The following is an 18,534-nucleotide window of genomic DNA, read 5'->3' as shown; positions in this document are numbered from 1 at the left end:
TTCCTCTTGGGTGTTAAAAATGTGTTACAAGCATGTGCAGCCAGTGCTTGAAGTAATAGGAGAAAGGAAGAGGGAGGATTTACAGTGAGCAAAGGCACTTGAGGTCCATCCTGGAGAAGCTGGTGGGACTGTTTTTGGACTTCCTGCAGAGAAGTAGGCTGCTGCCCACTCTGCCCCCATCCCAGTACTGTTGCCACCAGCACAGGCCCCAGGGGAACCTGGAGAGGACATGTGTTTCCTGGAAGGGTCAGTAGAAGGCCACCCACCCTCTGCTAGGTGAACTTAGTCCAGATCAGGCCATGTTCTACTCAGAGCCATGTGGCATAAAGTTTGGGTAAACACGCATGTTCTCTGCACTGAGGGCAAAGACCAGTGAGACTGGGATGTGACCATAAAGGTTATCATATATGGAAAGCAAAGGGAAAAAGGCAATGACATGTACCTTTCACCTTGTTAAGTGTATTTCTCAGAGAAATGTCATTTTGGGGAAAAAAACAGAAATTCCAAGTAGGAGAGTGTTGAGTTGGCCTAGAAGGGGTGTTGCTTAATTGTTAGCTTTTGATTGGCCCAAGATCCAGGAGGTTTTATGAGGAAGGAGCTCCTGATCTCCTCCCCCATATCCCAATTATACTAGGCCCTCTCTGGAAGCTCTCCCTGGCAGGGATTTCATACCTAAAGGGAGTAGAGAGAGCTAGAAAACAGTGCAGTGGAGAAGAAAGAGCCAAGGCTTTGAAGCTAAGCAGCCTAAATTTGAACCCTGACTTTAATGATTATTATCACTGTGACCTTGTCAGCGTCATGTAAATTTCAGGATCCTCGGTTTCTTCACATATAAAATGGGGGTGATACTTACTACAAAGGATTGAATGAGATAATATTCACAAAAAGATATGAATAGGTGCTTAATAAGTGCTTCTTCACCTCTTACCTCCTTCTGCTTGTCTCACCCTTGAGAGCCACCCTTGAGAGACAAGATTACATTTCATCTTGGCTTCCTCCAACTCCTGGCAACTTAGAAACATTATCTACATTGACAATGATCCCAGCGTTTTCTTGGGATCATCAGTAGATGGGATCCTACTATTATGTCATCAACTTACGGCATCCTGGTCAACACCGCATGTTCCAACCACTGGGTATGACTGACGTGTTTTTGTGACTCTCAGCTATTTATCTGGTTCTTTGAAGAAACATTACATTTCTACAGGTCATTTGAGGTAGTGGAAGTTTGATGTGGTTCATGGTCTTCTGTCATCTCAAAATCCCTAGAATGGCTCAAGTGCCTCCGTTAAAGACAAACCCCCCACCCCTACTCCCACCCTAACACTCGGTGATACAGCTACGCAGCTGCTGCTGGTCAGCACTGGTGAGATTTCCCTCTTTCGCTGTTGTGATTCACCAACCATGGGTACGTTCTGGTCTCTCTCACATAAGTGGTTCCTCATTTGTACTTTTTTCCATGAAGTTCATGCCCTCAAGCCTTTCAGGCAACCTGGGTATATTTAGCTTTTCTCAGGGGCCTTTGCTGACTTTGTTCCATGACTGTTGAAGATTTGGTTGTCCCCTAGAAAAAGTTTCAGGCTGATTCTCCTCACTTGGAAGTCTCATCTGGCTCTAGTGACAGCTGCAGCACTTGCATTATTGGTCATTTGGGTCACCTCAAACTATGAGATTTACTATGAGCATCAACCTGTTTGTGCTCTTGGAAGTCCACATTCTTCATTCCAGCTTCTGACTCCTTCAAACTCCTTGCCTATTTTTTCCTTGCCCTAAGCAACCTGTGGCTACTGCTCTAAGCTCTCATGGTTATTTTCCCATTAGGGCTAAGAAGGAAATAAGCGACTGACAACTAATCAAGGCTTCTCAATCCTCTTCTCCAGGAGAAGGGCCACAGGTCCCATTACCAGGATCCAGCAGAGTGAGGTGCACTTAGCAGATACTAATTTAATGTTTACTAATTTAAATTAAATTGTACTAACTAAGCAGAAGATGGCTAGAGTCAGACTGCCTTGGCTCTTTAATGAAAGAGTAATGCACACAAAGACATGTTTAGACAGGCTCATTTTCAAGGATCCAAAATAAGGCCCTTGGATCATGCTAAGTCTTTTTATCATTTTAATGATTATTGTCTTCTCCTTAATATAGACTGTAGATAAATCAACCAATCAGCAAGCGTGTATGGATCACCAGCTCTGTGCAAATAGCCATGGGCATTTCAGAAGTGAATGACAAAGGGGAGATACGTGATCTTGGGAATGAGAGCTATCTTAGGTAATGTGGGCAAAGCATGAAAAGAATCCAGCATGGCGTCTGCCCTCCTGGAGTTCACAGACTCCACGAGCATGCAAAACTGACCCACATAACATAAAGAGACAAGAACTAGGATAAAATTATGAGGAAACACAAAGGAACATTCTGGGGAAGCTGTATGGAGGAGGTTGGTTGTGTTGGACCTTGAAGAATGGTAAGGGTTTGAAGGGATATAGAGTAAATGGAAGGATTTACCAGGAGAAAAGAACAGTGTGAACACAGGGAACATAGACCAGAGGAGAGAACTGCCAGAAGGTGCATACATGTATATGACCTGAAGGCTGTTTGTAAAGAGGTAGTCTTACTCCAGTGAAAATATGCATGAGGCCAGGAGGAAAGAAAAACTAATCTGAGGATAGTCAGCCCTTGAGGGCTAAACTATGACCCTGTCAACCAACCAGCCACAGACTCTCCCTACTCCCTAATAGCGCAAGCAGGTGCCAGTGGGGAAGGGGAAATTTTGCCCTTGTTCCTTATAGAAATCACTAGATATGGCCTATTTCCAGTCCCATATTCATTCCCACCCAGTTTATCTGTTCTTATTTCACGGAAAACCAGGTTTAAAAGTGTCTGTAGAAACAAAGTAATCTACTCCAGGTCTGTGAGGCCATTCATGCATGTGCCCTACCGTGAAGGTTTCTAGCAGTGCCTGGGGTGGCAGACACAATGTGAGGACCCTACTACTTGGATCACCAAAAGCTATGGCTTCAAGAGACCGTGAATCCAGCTGTGCCCTGGATAGATAAGAAGTCCACACACTTCTGATGGGCCATTGTCCTGGCATGTGAGTGGGACCAGTGGCCCAGGTGTTACTGTTGCCATCCTGGTTGACCCACAGAGAAGAAAGTCAGGTCTATTTTAAGAATTTATTTGACTGGTCACATGGAGAAATTGCTACTCAAAAACAGATATTTACCAGGAAAGGAAAGCTGCCTGCCAAACAAAAGATTAATATACTATTCCCAGTAACTCTTTAAACCAAAGCAAACATCCAGGCAGGCCGTGTTTGCTCTGCATAGTACTTGCTTTCTGCCCTCGGTCACCTGATTCCTAAGGTTCCTGGTTGATTTCCTCCTCAGCATTAAGCTGAGGAAGGGCAGCGGGAATGTCAAAGTTTGGGATATCCAGAGGGTAAGAGGGTGAGGGGCACACAGCAGTTCTCTTGTCACATGATGGATGAGACTTCAGTTGTTGTTTCGTTTTTGTTTTCGTTTTTTTTCAAGAAAGTCAAGGGGTTGGGCAAGGCAAAACCTAAAAGAATCTGCAAGTCTAAGACCCTTTAACAGAAAAGCATTCCCTCCACTTACAGCTGAATTGTCTGCATAGTTGAGAACAGGAAGAACATCAAATACGGTGTACAGGGACACTGTTTAAGCTAGAGGTTCAAACCATTAAGGCAATACAAAAAGCATGAAAATAACATTGGAGAGACCAAATGTGCTGATTATGGTGCCTAAACAGTGTCTGGGACTTGTTTCAAGCTGTCACAACAGTGTGATCCCAGCTTCTCCATGGGTATCCCCTAAGTCTTCTTTACCTCTGAGCTTCAAAGGTATATATGCTACCACCCTGAGTCGTATCAGGTTAGGAAACCTTTACGTGACCTATCCTATGGAATTCACAATCTGGCTTAGGGCACAATGTGATACATATATCCAGCAGAGAAAATAATACAGGGTAGCATATAAATACTATGTGGCATGAATAAGTGCAGGGGTGGGGGTGGGGGCAGAGCAGGGTGGCCTAGAGCACACAACAAAAAAGATCATGCTTAAAATGGAAATTGAAGTCCCTAGCTTGCCTTTTAGTGCTATCCAAAATCTGGCTTCAACCTGCCCCTCAGCCTTACCTCCCAGCACCCCTCTTCCACAACCCAACTAGACTGGTCCCTAAGCTCACCTTGCTCCCTGACTGGTTTTTTACCACTTAGCACAACTCACCTTTCCTCTCTGCCACACCAAGGGTTAACCATGCCTGAGGTCTGGCTCGCATTTCTCCTGTTCCTTGACATCTTTCCAGCCATTCCCCAACCCTCACCAGCCCTCAGTGACCTCATCCTGCTCTATGTCCACCAGCAGTTCATGTGGAGCATTCATTGACTGAACATTCATTCATTCATCAGTCTCCAACAGTGTTAAGATGGCTGTAAGCTTATTTTCTCAGACTATATATCTAGCTTTTGACCTCTTTGCATATCATCCCCTCAGCTATGTTATTCTCTCTTTTACAGCTTGCATCTTGGACATCTTGCATTATCTAGCACAGGACCTAACACATAGTAGGTGGTCAATAAATATAAAATGAATGACAGTATAGAAATTTTCTTTTAAGTTTATTTATTTATTTGAGAAAGACAGAGACAGCATGAGTTGGGGAGGGGCAGAGAGAAAGGGAGAAAGAGAATCCCAAGCAAGCTCCATGCTACCAGTGCAGAGCCTGATGCAGGGCTCGAGCTCAGGAAACCATGAGATCATGACCTGAGCCGAAACCAAGAGCCCTATGCCCCCCACGCATGCCTAGAAAACTTTTTGATACACAATTACATTTCCTAATTTATTCCATTTCAGAGGGTAAGAGAAGGGGCTACATTTCATGAGGGTCTGTCACGTGTAATTGTTTGGTACTTCCTAAACACATTTAAACTTTGCACCAATCTGAGAGCTAAGAATATTATTTTCAGTTTACATATCATGAAAATAAGGATCAGAGATGTTAGATAATTTGTTCAAGGTCAGTCAACAATAACGAGATAGGATTGAGATGCGAACTCTGGTATGCCTGATTCAGAAAAACATGCTCTTTCCACCACGCCATACTGCCTCCCACCTGACCGTCCATGGGAAGATGCTGACTTTCTTCTTTTGGGTGTCTCAGGTGCCCTTCTCATGACTTCCACTGTGTCCCTCTGTGCGTGACCCCTCCCTTCAAGGCCCCCTCCGAGGAGTTGCTTCTCCTGGAAAGCATCGTGTGCTCCCGGATTTCCATGTAATTCCCTTACAATTCTTAGCCTGGAAAATACCCGTCCATCTCTTCTAGCTGAGAAATCTTGCTTATCTTTGAAAGGCCCACCTGAATTGAATACCCCTTCCATGACATTTTTTGTAACCCTACCCTACTATAAAATTGCCCTCACTTCTAAGTCCACAATCCACCACCTCTTCCACAATTTAGAACACACTTTATCTGCTTCAAGTTTCAGTCAGTCGTTTATCTTCTGCCTCTTCTCCAAGGCTACAAGCAACCTGCAGACAGTAGAGGCACCCTCTTCACCTCTGTAATTCAGGGCCTGCGTGACAGCAGCATAGCATGGTCTCCCAAGAGTCTGATGGTAAAGGCAGGTGATGATACTGAGAGCATTGACAGCACCAATTTCTTCAGTGAATCTGTCCAGATAATGAGCCATTGGAGACCAATCAAAGCCAAGAAAAAGGAAGCTCCAAACAGATTTCCCATGTTTGACCCCAACACTCAACCCAGATGATACAAGTCCCCAGTTTTAATTGATTCAAAAATTACTCAACCTCTCTTTTAATCTGGTCGAAGGTCCAACTTGTTTCCAAGATAGTTATGCCACAGGGATAGGCTGTCATAACAGTTTCCTTGGGGTTTAGAGCGCTAAGGAGGGGTGCCTAAATGGCTCAGTTGGTTAAGCGTCCTGCTCTTAGTTTCTGCTCAGGTTCATGATCTCATGGCTTTGTGAGTTGGAGTCCAAAGTCAGGCTCTGTGCTGACAGCATGGAGCCTGCTTGAGATTCTCTCTCTCTCCTCTCTCTCTGCCCCTCCCCTGCTAGTGTGCACTCTCAATCTCTCTCTTGTTCTTACTCTCACTCTCACTCTCAAAATAAATAAATGAACTTTAAAAAAAGGCTCTACTAATTAAAAACTCATTGAGGCCCTAATTACCTCTCTCTACCTCACCTCACCCCCCAGGCAATAAATACATGAATGCTCTTTATGAAATATTGGACACTAAATTCTATTTTCTTTTGAATTGGTGATTCTTTTGTCTTCTGGTTGGCCACGCAAGATAGTCTCGGACAATCAGGCCCTGCTCCCATTCCTTCCTTTACTCATGTTCTTCCATTCCTTTCTCCCAGTGGTGTCAGTCCCTGCAGAGTCCGGATGCTCACCCTCAAAATCTGAGAAACTTGGCTGTCAGAGCCACGCCTTGGGAACTCTCCTTTGCAGCTTGTGTTGGGTTACTTTGAGGTGGGCTCACAGCTGCTGTTGGCTGTCCTTCCCACCTACACCCCATTCTCCTGTTTGGTGGTAGCCCTTAAGAACTGAAAACATTACCATCAACTGTGCCCATGTTGGAGGACAGACAGGCTGTGCCAGTGGCCTTTTGGGCTGTGCTGGCCACTATCTCCACAGAAAGGTACATCTCTTCTGGAATACGTGCCAGATTAAGGGCAACCCAGGGAACAAGGAAAATAAACCACGATGAGGGAGAATAATGTCAGCACTCCCAGGGAAACATAGAAAACTCCCTTGTCCAATCCAGTTTTATTTTGGCAGAGTTCACATTGAATTGTTTTGGTTGAGCATCAAAATATACACCCACATAGTTCTGAGCCATGGTCCCAGCTGTCAGTAAGTGGTTCACACTCTATAACAGAGGCAGTTCTCTGGTCAAAGAGTGGGAACTTCAAAAGGAGGAATGAGCAGCTGTAAACAATCCCCTTGTGCCCACAATGCCCTATACCCCCAACCTTCCACACCACCCCAAGCCCACAGATCCCAGCTGGAGAGCCTGCCCCTCGCATAAGGGGCGTTTAATCCACCTGTCTTCCTGATAAACTTTCAGAGGGGAGAAGCGTGTGTGTGAGGTGTGTGTAGGGGGTGAGTGGGTGTGTGTGGGGGGGGGTGTATAGTGTTGAGTGCGGATGTTAATGTCACCATACTAATTTAAAACTAATCCTTGGATAAGAGCATTGTCTTAGTCTTGGAAGGCAAATATCTATTCATTAAATGTTGATCATTGCTTTGGATGAATTTTTATCAGGGAAATACTCAAAAAAGAATGGCAATGAGGGGAAGAAATCAGGCTATCAAACTGTAGATACCATGTATTTTAGGCAGAGATAGAGACAAAAATAGGAAGTAGAAGGAAGTAAATGCCAGGAGAAGTTTCCCCCAGGTTGTGGAATGATGGGCAATCTTAACTTCTTTTTTTTCTGTGTGTTTCTGTGCTGCCCAAGATTTGGGGTTTTTTTTTTCCTATTGTTGTTGTTTTGTTTTGTTTTATGATGAGCAAATGTGACTCTAGTAATGTTGCATGAGAGGAATAAGTTTTTTTCATTTGTTTTTCAAATGTAGATCACCTTGCCCCACTCAGACTTATCAGGAAGCCCAAGTGAAAGCTCAGTGACCTGAACACAAAGGCCTCCAGGTCCTCCTACCCCAAGACTCAGCCCTCATTCCTGTCACTCAGCACAGTGTCCACCGGAGGCGATTATCCTTATCTGAGGGCAGACAGTGAGTTGAAAGCCACCCAGGAGAGGCAGCTCAGACAAGAAGACTCTGTAGGAACCAAGCTCAAGTGAGAGGCCTAGAGGCTACCAATGGCTGCACAGCTGAAACTCAAACCCCAGCCCACCCCAATCTTGACCTCACTCCAAAAAGATTCATTAGCAAAATGAGAAAGGGAGGAGATCAGGAGATGAGGGGAATGAGGCCAAGAAGCCAAGAAGGGGATTTCTAATCAAGAATTGAAACTGCTCAATTCAAGAGCTGGCACATTTCCAAGGACTTCTAAGGCTTGAAAAAGAAGAGCTTGAAAAAACCAAGAAGAGGAGGCAAGGTTCAAATCAGCTCAAGGGCACTCCACTGCCTCCTCCAGCTCCAACCTAGTTTACTCATTGATCTTTCACCTTCCCTTTTGTGTTTCTCTTATCTGCCTCACTCAGCCTCCAGCCCCCACCCCCACCCCCAACCTAATTCTCTCAGAGCTTGTTGCTTCAGGACCTGCAGCCCCTGCGGGAGGGGGTGACAATCACACTCCAGTTCTCATAGAGGAACTAGCTTGCAAGGTCAAGGGGGAAGTGGTGGGTAGAGCTGGTGGGTGCAGAGGAGAAAAGCTTGGAGCAGACCTCTCAGAAGTGTGAAGGCATGTGAGCTCAGGCAGCCCCACGCCACCCACCCCCATCACACTGCTTCAGGGGTCTGACCCTTGAGCAGCCCTCAGTGTTGGGTCCAGAGTGAGTGAGTGTGCAAAAAGGAGAGACTATGGAAGCAGAGGGGAAGAAAGAATACGCACACACAAGTGTGGTGGGCAATTCCTATAAGAGAACTTGCCCACATTTGCATTTACATGGCAGGGCCCTTTCTGGAAGTGACAATAGGTTGATATCTGTTCTTTAGATGCTAATACCAAATAGACTGCTTGACTGTAGTCTCACATACACACCCAAGGGGTGTGTGTGTGTGTGTGTGTGTGTGTGTGAGTGAGTGTGTGTTGGTGGTGAGAAGCTGTGGGAGGCCGCGGGAGGCAGCAAGGGGAGAAGATTAACCCTGCATTCCTCCAAATTCCTGGGGGGAAAGAATTGGATAACAAGTTCAGAAAAGTTATTAAGTCTTGGGGGATTCTGAGCCAATTTTCCCACAGCAGGATATGAGCACATCTGTCCTTCGGTCTTTTTTGTCTCTAATTTTCTTTTGGAAAATTGACCGCTTTGGGATAAAAAATATCTGCATCCTTGAAAACCATAACCCATCGTTTATGATTTCCACGGCAATGATACTTTGCCATATGAAGCAGCACAACATAGTGGTTAAGAACACATGCCTCAGAACCAAATAGACTTCAAAAGCCTGGCTCTCAAAATTACAAACTGGTTGACCAGTTTGATCACCCATAAAACAGATGCTTCTAGTTCCTCTCTCACAGGATTGTTGTAAGAAATAAATAAGGGGCGCCTGGGTAGCTCAGTTGGTTGAGCAACCGACTCTTGGTTTAGGCTAAGGTCATAATCTTGTGGTTCATAAATTTGAGCCCTGCCTTGGGCTTCGTGCTGGCATGTGGAGCCAGGTTGAGATTCTCTCTCCCTCTCTCTCTGCCCCTCCCCTGCTCATGCTTGCTCACTCTCTCTCTCAAAATAAATAAACAGAAGGAAGGAAAGAAAGAAAGAAAGAAAGAAAGAAAGAAAGAAAGAAAGAAAGAAAGAAAGAAAGAAAGAAAGAAAGAAAGAAAGAAAGAAAGAAAGAAAGAAAGAAAGAGAAAGAAAGAGAGAGAGGGAGGAAGGGAGGGAGGAAGGAAGGAAGGAAGGAAAGAGCCCTCAGGAGGTTAGGTTGCCATGATCATATCATGAGGCCAGCACTCTCCACATGCCTTCATTCCCAGTAAAGCTACCCAGGGTAGTACAGTGATGGACTCAGCACTAGAGAAGGGGTAGCAAACCATGGCTTGTGGACCAAATCCTGCCTGACACCTACTTTTGTATGGCCAGAGTGCTAAGAATGTTTTTTACATTTTTAAGTGGTTGTGAAAAAACATCAAATGAAGAATAATATTTCACAGCATGGGAAAATTATATGAAATTCACATTTCAGTGTCCATATGTTTTTCTGCAACACAGTCATACTCATTCATTCATATACCTTCTATGGCTATTCGTGTGTATGACCAACAAAACCTAAAACACTTAGTATCTGCAGAAAAAATTGGTCAACAGTGCATTAAAGGATCAGTAGTCCAATTCCAGCCCCATATCCCACCTCTCAAACAGAGATAATATCTCCCTCTTTTCACCAAAAACATTCCTACCAGCATATACATATACCATGTGCCTCACTCACCATGATGTTAACACCAGCTGGCCTACACTTTGGAAAGTGTAAGACAGGGATTGGATGTGAAGCATTACTGTTATTTTCTGAGCCAGCACTTGGGGGTGGTGCGATTCCAGTCACCCCTACTGAAAAAAACTCAATGTGCTCTTTGTTTTTCACAGCCCTTAATCTTTCACTCTCGTTACTTTTTCTCAGGGCCTGCTGTGTCCATTTGTACTTGTTCGGCTGGGAAAAATATGAGTTGGGCTTTGTCTGCACCTCTAATCAGTTTACTGAAAAGGGGTCAAAACAAAAGATGGAGGAAGCATTAAAACATGCTTACTACACACCAGGCATTTTGGGGATTACAATGAGGAATCAAGAAAGTTCCCCCAAGAGAGGAAGACACAAATATTGGGACAAAGAGTCACAAAACGGTGCAGTAACTGCTGTCATAGAGGAAGGTGCAAAGCCCGGAGGGAGCAGAGAAAATGATTTATTCTGTTGGGGTACTAAAGACAAGCATCAGGAAAGGTCACAAGGAGGTGACAGCTTTAAGAGGTGGAGGAGAGATTGTTAGGTGTGAAGAGAGGGTGAAGCTACAGAGGTGCAGGAGAATAGCGGACCAAAGCAGAAGCGGCACCAATGGCATTTCAAGTGGAGGGAGTATGCAGGTCACACCCTTAACAAATAAGCTGAGGCTAGACTGTGGGTGGCCCTACAAACCACAGTCAGGGGGTGACACTTTATTCTGGAAGTGATGCGGAGCTTTTGGCAACTTCGTAGATTTCAAAGAAGGGAGAGAGCTCATCCGATGTGTGCTTTAAAAGTGATCATGGTAACTATGAGGAAGGATACACTGGCATCGAGAAATCCTAGGTTGAAAACAAGTCACGGGTGATGAAGTAGCAGGAAGAAAGATCTTGGATATCGAGTTAATAGGACCTCATGACATTGAGTTCTTAGGTCAGGGAGCTCAACTGCTTTTTGATGGACACCAGAAAGAAGCTGCTGTGTTTCCAAAAAGAGAGTGCTTGATGGGCTGAGCAGGAACAGTTTCAGTAGAATAGTAGGAACACCGGCAAATTCTCCTGGTTTCAGAATTAGTGGATCTGAAGAAGTAAGAGCAAGGAGCATAGAGTGAACATTCAAGAAGTGACATTTCTATAACTGCTCCTCCTCCTCTTCTTCCTCCTCCTCTTCCTCCTTCTTCTTATCTCCTTCTCAAAAATCAATAGTCTGTCCTGGAAAACACCTCTGCTTCCCAATTCACTAACCCTGGGCACTATGTTCCAGAAATAGACCAACTTTTACAATGAACTTTTACAACTCTCCAAGGTGACATTTATCCTTTCACAGAATTTCAAGTGGACCTTATGGGAACCCATTATTTTAAGGATATTTGCTCTTGCCTACAAAATCATTTCTAGGAAAAATCAATAAAAAGGATCAAAAAGTCTTACTGTGGAGGTAGGCCTGCAGGATGGATTCCTCTGTCAATGTGTCTGCCATGAATCCATACTAGAAGTCAGCCCTCTTCTCTAATATGTTGTGTCGAACCAGGAAAGAAGGGAAATGAAGCTAGCTGTGCTCTTAAGCTTCACTTCTATCACCAAGTTCCCTTTTTCACTTTAGTCCGAGACCAAGAAAGAATAGAGAACTTAGGACACAAGGGACCAGCCCCGTGGAAACTTGACTTCTAGTTCCGGCTCCTCTTCCTTATCCACGTGTCAGACCAAAAAGAGACAGCTGTCCCTACTCCAGTTTGATTCGTTAAAACATCCAATGGCTTCATCTTGCCTTAAGGTAAAGTCCAGTATCAGTAGGGCAAATAGTGCCCTCCACGTTTAAGAGCTTCTACATCTCTCCTCAAATTCTCTTGTCCAACCCATAGGACTGTTTTTTTCCTTCTACAGCAATATACAGCTCTCTAGTCTTGCAGCTTTGGAATGCATTAACCCTTGTCCAAAAGGCCTCCATTGTTCCACTTTATCTCGCAACCTTAAACACATCTTAGATGTCAGGTGCTCCAAGGAACTCTTTGAAATCCCCTAGGCTAGGTTAGACCCCTTAGATCAGACTATATGTTGCCTTCCTAGCACTCTTATGCCCATACTTGCTTAAGGTCAGTCTTTCCAACTAGAATATTAAACAATCGAAAAGCAGGTCCAACTTTTCGCTGCTCTGACCTTAGCACTGAGCACAAAACATGAATGGTGTGTTCTTTTGTTCCTTCATTCGTTCACTCATGTATTCATTCAACATGTTATAAGTAGCAGATCATATAATACATGGAAAAGCTCTTTGAAAAGTATAACACAAGAACCAAATATCTGGAACATTTCCTGCAGAAAAATGTAAAGTCAATACAAATACAATCAACACTCCTGGAAAAAAAAAGACAAAATATTTTACATAGGATAAGGACAGCCTTCATAATAAAAAAACAACACTTATTATATATAACTCAAACATGTCTGTGTCTTATTGCTTTTATAATGAGAGGATAATATTATTGTTGCTATACATGATCTCAGACAATTCTTTATGTCTTAGGACAGGAAGGGATCTAGGAGGTCCTCTAACCCTACTCTTCATATTTTCTGGGAATAGATCAAATTTAAATACCACAGCCCTCCTAAATTATTGACATTTTATAGAAACTCTAATATTTCCTGCAGACAATATCAAAATAATTCAGGTCAGTGAGCATTACAATGACTGAGTAAGCTGTGGTCTTCGAACACACAAATGTAAACAAAATAATACTCTTTCAACTACTATTGTCAATGAACGATAAGTATTACAACCCAAATATATTATTAACTGTTTTTTTTCCTTAACCCTTCTTATTGAAGTGTCCAAACCTTTGAGTGACACTGGATCAATTTTTACAAATATATACAACCATAGAGCTGCTACCCAGACCAAACTCTACTATGTTATCTGCATCCTAGAAGCTTCCCTCTTCCCCTTTCTAGTCAACCCCCACCCCCACCAAAGACAACCAGTATCCTGACTTGTTTCACCATACAGTAGGTTTTTCTGTTCTTGAACTTCATATAAATACAATTATACAATATATTCTCTTTTATGCCTGGCTAGTTTTACTCTATATTGTATGGGTGAGATTCACATATGTTTTTGCATGTAATAATAGTTTGGTCTCTTGTCATTACTGTATAGTATTCCATTGACTATATATGCTACATATATATGTATATGAAAGACATGTGGATTGTTTCCAATTTTGAGCCATGATGGCTAAAAGGGCTGAGGGCATGTTTGTGTTTTGGTTCACATGTCCATACCTTTCTGTTGTGTGTTAGCTTAGGTATGAAATTGTTAAATTGCAAGGCAAGCATTTATTTTTATTTCCTGTTTTAGAAAGCGAGAGCAAGGGAGAGGGGCAGCAGGAGAGAGAATCTCAAGCAGGCTCTGTGCTCAGCATAGAGACCAATATGGAGCTGGATCTCATGACCGTGGGATCATGAGCTGAGCCAAAATCAATAGTCTGACACTCAACCGACTGACCTACACAGGTGCCCTGTGGCATATACTGACTTTAGTAGGTATTGCCCAAAAGTTTTCCAATGTGATTATGTTAATTTAGTGAGTCAATTTGCCTACCCACAAGCAGAGTATGAGAATTCCAGGTACCCCATATCCTCTCTAACATTTGGTATTGCATGTTTTGTTTTATTTGTTTATTTATATATATATTTATTTATTTGGTATTGCATGTTTTTGTTTTATTTGTTTGTTTGTTTGTTTTTAGCTATTCTAGTAGAGAGGTAGCTCCTTACAGTTTTCATTTGTTTTTTTTGATGAGTAATGACATTGAGCATTTTTTTTTCATGGCTTATTAGCCATCTGGACAGTCTCTTTTATAATGCACCATATAGAAGAAGACCATAAAATACTGTCATGACCTTGGAATAGGCAAAGACTTTTTAAAGAGAACACAAAGAAGACTATTCATAAAGGAAAAGGTTGTTAACGTATACATCCTGAAAATGTAAATATTCTGTTCACCAATGAACACCTTAAAAAAAAAGAAGAAGAAGAAACAAAGAAACAAGCTTCTGAGTGAGAAAATGTATTTGCAATCATAGCCGGAATATTAAAGAACTTTTGGAAACCACACAAATAAAACCCCAGACAATTCAATGCAAAAGTGGGCAAATTCTGGAATTAAACCTTTATTACTGTAAGATATTACAAACACTAACATGTTTCCAGGGCGCCTGGGTGGCTCAGTTGGCTCAGGTCATGATCTCACAGTTTGTGAGTTTAAGCCTCAAGTCATGCTCTGTGCTGACAGCTTGGAACCTGTTTCAGATTCTGTATCTCCCTCTCTCTCTCTCTGCCCCTCCCCCACTTGCACTCTGTGTCTCTCTTTCTCTGAAAAATAAACATTTTTTAAAAATGTCTTCAACTGCCCTTTGTCTTTTGTGTAATTATAGTCTGTAATAAAGACAGTTCATTCAATGCGATTATCTTTGCATGACCTTTTATATAAATAAAATCACAAATCACAGTTTAAACAATTTTTTTGTGCCTTAGTTAATACTATATTGATTTGGAAAATATAGTCCAGCTCCCCACCCACCCTGAGCCCTGATTTGATGAATGAACTCCCTACTCTCAGGACTTCCAAATGCTCAACAAAAACAGCAGTGATTGCCCCCTCCTCCTTACAGGGTCAGGTGGATACTCCTGTTCAGATAAAGCTCTCCAAGCCTCCAGGCCCTTGGAGAAAATATACAACTTCCATCTTTCCTAATCTCCCCTGGGACTGTCTCAGAAAGTTGCAGTTTCCCCCCAAGCTACGTACAAACTCCTCTCCTCCCCCTACCACCATCACTGAAACCACATGCTTTGAAAATCTTCAAAGTTATCTCAGGAATGGACAGCAGGAAGGGATTTCTGCAAGAGTGAGGGAGGTGAACCAGCAGGAAAGACTAGGGTAGGTGCCAAAGCACTCTTATCTATAGAAATGACATCTTCCAGCAGTCCCTTGGGGGCTGGACCACAGCCCAGGATTGAGAAATCTCTAGGAGTAAATGCAAACATCTTTTCCCCTCTTTCTTCTCATCATATTCAAATTTGGAAAGAAAACAAAATGATGGATTGAGAATCTGAAATGGCAAAGGCAACAAGGAAAAACAGGGAGGGGCCCCTGGGTGGCTCAGTTGGTTAAGTGGTTAAGCATTGAACCTAGGCTCAGGTCATAATCTCACTGGGAGTTGGAGCCCCGCATCAGGCGCTCTGCTGTCGGCACAGAGCCTTCTTCAGAGCCTCCGTCCTCCTCTCTCTGCCCTCCCCTGCTTGCGCTTTCTCTCACTCAAAGATAAACATCAAAAAAAAAAAAAAAGAAAGAAAGAAAGAAAGAAAGAAAAGAAAACCAGGGAGGGATATAGACTCAAACATCTGCTAAATGCCCATGCCCACCAAATGCCAGGCATTATACTAAATATTGAATAAATCACTGCCCTCAAGACATTAAGTCTAGTGTGGATGAGCAATAATAATAGAATAGTAAGTGACATTTATGTAGTGCTTACACTATGCCAGTGTAACATTTTAACAAATTTACCATGTATTTTGATATATAATATATAAATAAAATAATATATTTTAATATATATCTACTAGATGTTATAACATATTGTTAATATCTTTAATCTTCATAGCACATTAAGTGGTAGAGATTATTTTCACCCCTTTTATAGATGAGTAAATTGAGGTATCAAGAGATTAAGTAACTTTCCTAAGGTCAAAAAATTAGGAAGAAGCCCGGCTAAGAGTTGACCTGAATGCAATTAGAAGGGAGTAATAACAAATGCACAGATAGCAGTGAATATAAAGGATGCCAGGAGAACAAAAGCAGGACATTTAGCAAAAGCTGGGGGGGGGTGCCAACTTTCTGAGACAGTCCCAGGCAGATGAGGGATTTCAGGCAGGAATGTCAGGACCCGAAAAGACACAGAGGAGATGTGGAACAGCAGACCATGCAGTGCAGGAGCCTAGTTACAGGTGAGAGATAGCCAAAGTGGGTGGGCAGGACCCTCTCCAGGAAGCATTCTGTGTGTCAACAAAGGAGTGTGAAGATCTGGGCTTGGGGTGCCTGGGTGACTCAGTTGAGTGAGTGCCAGACTCTTGATTCAGCTCAGGTCATGATCCCAGGATTGTGGGATCAAGCCCCACACTGGGCTCCATGCTGAGTGTGGAGCCTGCTTAGGATTCTCTCTCTCACTCCCTCTTATGCTTTCTCCCCCACTTGTGCTCCCCGACTCCTCTTTCTCAAATAAAAAAAAAAGAAAAGAAAAAAAGTGGGCTTTATCCCTAAGGCAATGAAGGACTGCAGGAGGATTTTATTAAGTAGGGAAGGGAAGGAGGTCAAATCTGGATGGTGTTAAAAGATGATTTGCAGAGCGAAGGAGGAAGGCAAGGAAACAGGTTAGGAGGGTACGGGAAGCCAAGGGAAAGAATCGTTACGGAAATAAGCATCCCTTGACTTAACCTCAGGTCTGTACACACCCAGAGGTAGCAGCTTCCTGTAGTAGGCAAGACCGAGCCCACAGTCAGCTGTGGCTAAGGCAGCTTCGTCCTAGTTCCTGACCCTGTGAACAGGTGCAGAGGCCATCCCCTCCCCATGCAACACGCCATATCCAGGCTTTCTCACCCTGGGCTACACACAAGAGCTCCATAAGGTAAGAATATTTTCCCATCATGCACATGCAGCAGGGTGTATGGCAAAGGATGTAGGCTGTGGAGTCTAAGGATCTTGGAGGTGAATTTCAGGAACCCATACCAGATACGTGGCCTCTCAGGTTACTTGCTGTAGCATGTGAATAATAACCCATGGCAGATTAAGCACTAGTGGGCTTGTAGGTAAGGTGCACTTTATTAATTGTAGCTATTCTTGCTACAATTATTATCACACAGAGCCCTTACGACGTGGCTCCTACCCACTACTCTAGGCTCGCTTCCTGCCAAATCCCCCCTTCCCTTGCGCTTTACATCCCTTTAATAGCATGCTACCTATCTTTTCTCAGATACTATTTGGTTTCACATAGTCATGCCTTTTACATGCTATTCTCAATGCCTAAAATATCATAAATTTTTTGCCTGTCATGGGACTTCCATTCCCATTTGTCTTTCAAAAAGGATGGTACCTACACCCAGCAAATATGGCAATCATGGCCTTTTTATAGAACAAAAGGCTGTTTATGTGCTTCCTATAGTTATCTTTGTAAATATATATGTTTTAGTATATAATATATAATCATATATTCTAATCTATAACATATTCAATATATGCTATATTTTTAATATCTTTAGTCTTCATAGCACATTTGTAAGGTAGATATTATCAAATAAACAGTTCCTTTGTTTACCAAGCAAAATCCGAAATAAACTAACCTCAAATTTTTGGACACCGAGAACATAGATGATAGATATATAGCTTTCTATATTCACCTCAGGTTTTTGACACTCATGTGGATAAACAAATTTATTTGTAAATTCAAACAAGTTTATTTGTAACTTTGCTAGCCAACACACATAACTGACCTGAAAACCTCCATAGAAGAATGAATTTTGAAGCTCCCTAGAAGGCCACGTCAGGTATCGCTGTATCAGGGAAGCCTTTCCTCAGATTCTATCTCCCACTCAGTCCCTCTAGTGTGCTTTCTCTACATCTTGCATCTTGTGTGCACTTCTACACTTGCACTTATCCCTCTGATGACAACCTGCGGTGTATTTCTCTGACTGTTTACTTGTCTCTAAGTGCCCAGTCCTTTGTGTACCCCCAACACATGGCCCAGGGCGTAGGATCTAGTAAGGAATCAATTTGCCTCCATTGAATGAATGCTATGAGAGAGCATAAATCTAAAAAGTCTATAGGTTCCTGGTAACGCCAGTCCCCAAGACGGAGAATAAAACTGGTTTAGGGGTTTAGTTTGCCCAGGGGAGTTCTGTCAGGCAGACGTATAGCTAAAGGTCAAATGAGAGATAAGAATCTGATACAGTTTTGAGAACACAGTCCATGTCTATATGGTAAGCAAAGCTATGATCTTGGTTGTTGATGGTTATTTACAATCACAAGATTTGTGAATAGAATGAGAAAAGGAGAAATCCAAGGACTTTAGAGGAACATCCATTTCAAAGGCCAGCCAAAGGAGGTGAAGATTAGAAGATAAGCAGCTAGCTGGAAATGCAGGAGGAGAGCCAAGAATTGAGTATCCCCCAAAGCCAAAGGAAGACAGGATTTCAGATGTTGATTTGGCAAAATGGAGGTCACTGGGGAATTTAGTGGAAGCGATTTCAGCAAAAAAATCAGAGGGATGGAGCATTTGGGATTGCAGATTGTTACAGAAAAGGGATAAAAGGAGGAAGTGGGGGAGCACCCACCTGGTCATTCAAACGAAGCACTTTCTTCCTTGCTTAA

This window comes from Suricata suricatta, chromosome 3, assembly GCF_006229205.1.
Source record: "Suricata suricatta isolate VVHF042 chromosome 3, meerkat_22Aug2017_6uvM2_HiC, whole genome shotgun sequence".
NCBI classification, from domain to species: domain Eukaryota; kingdom Metazoa; phylum Chordata; class Mammalia; order Carnivora; family Herpestidae; genus Suricata; species Suricata suricatta.
Note: the sequence above shows the minus strand (reverse complement) of the source record.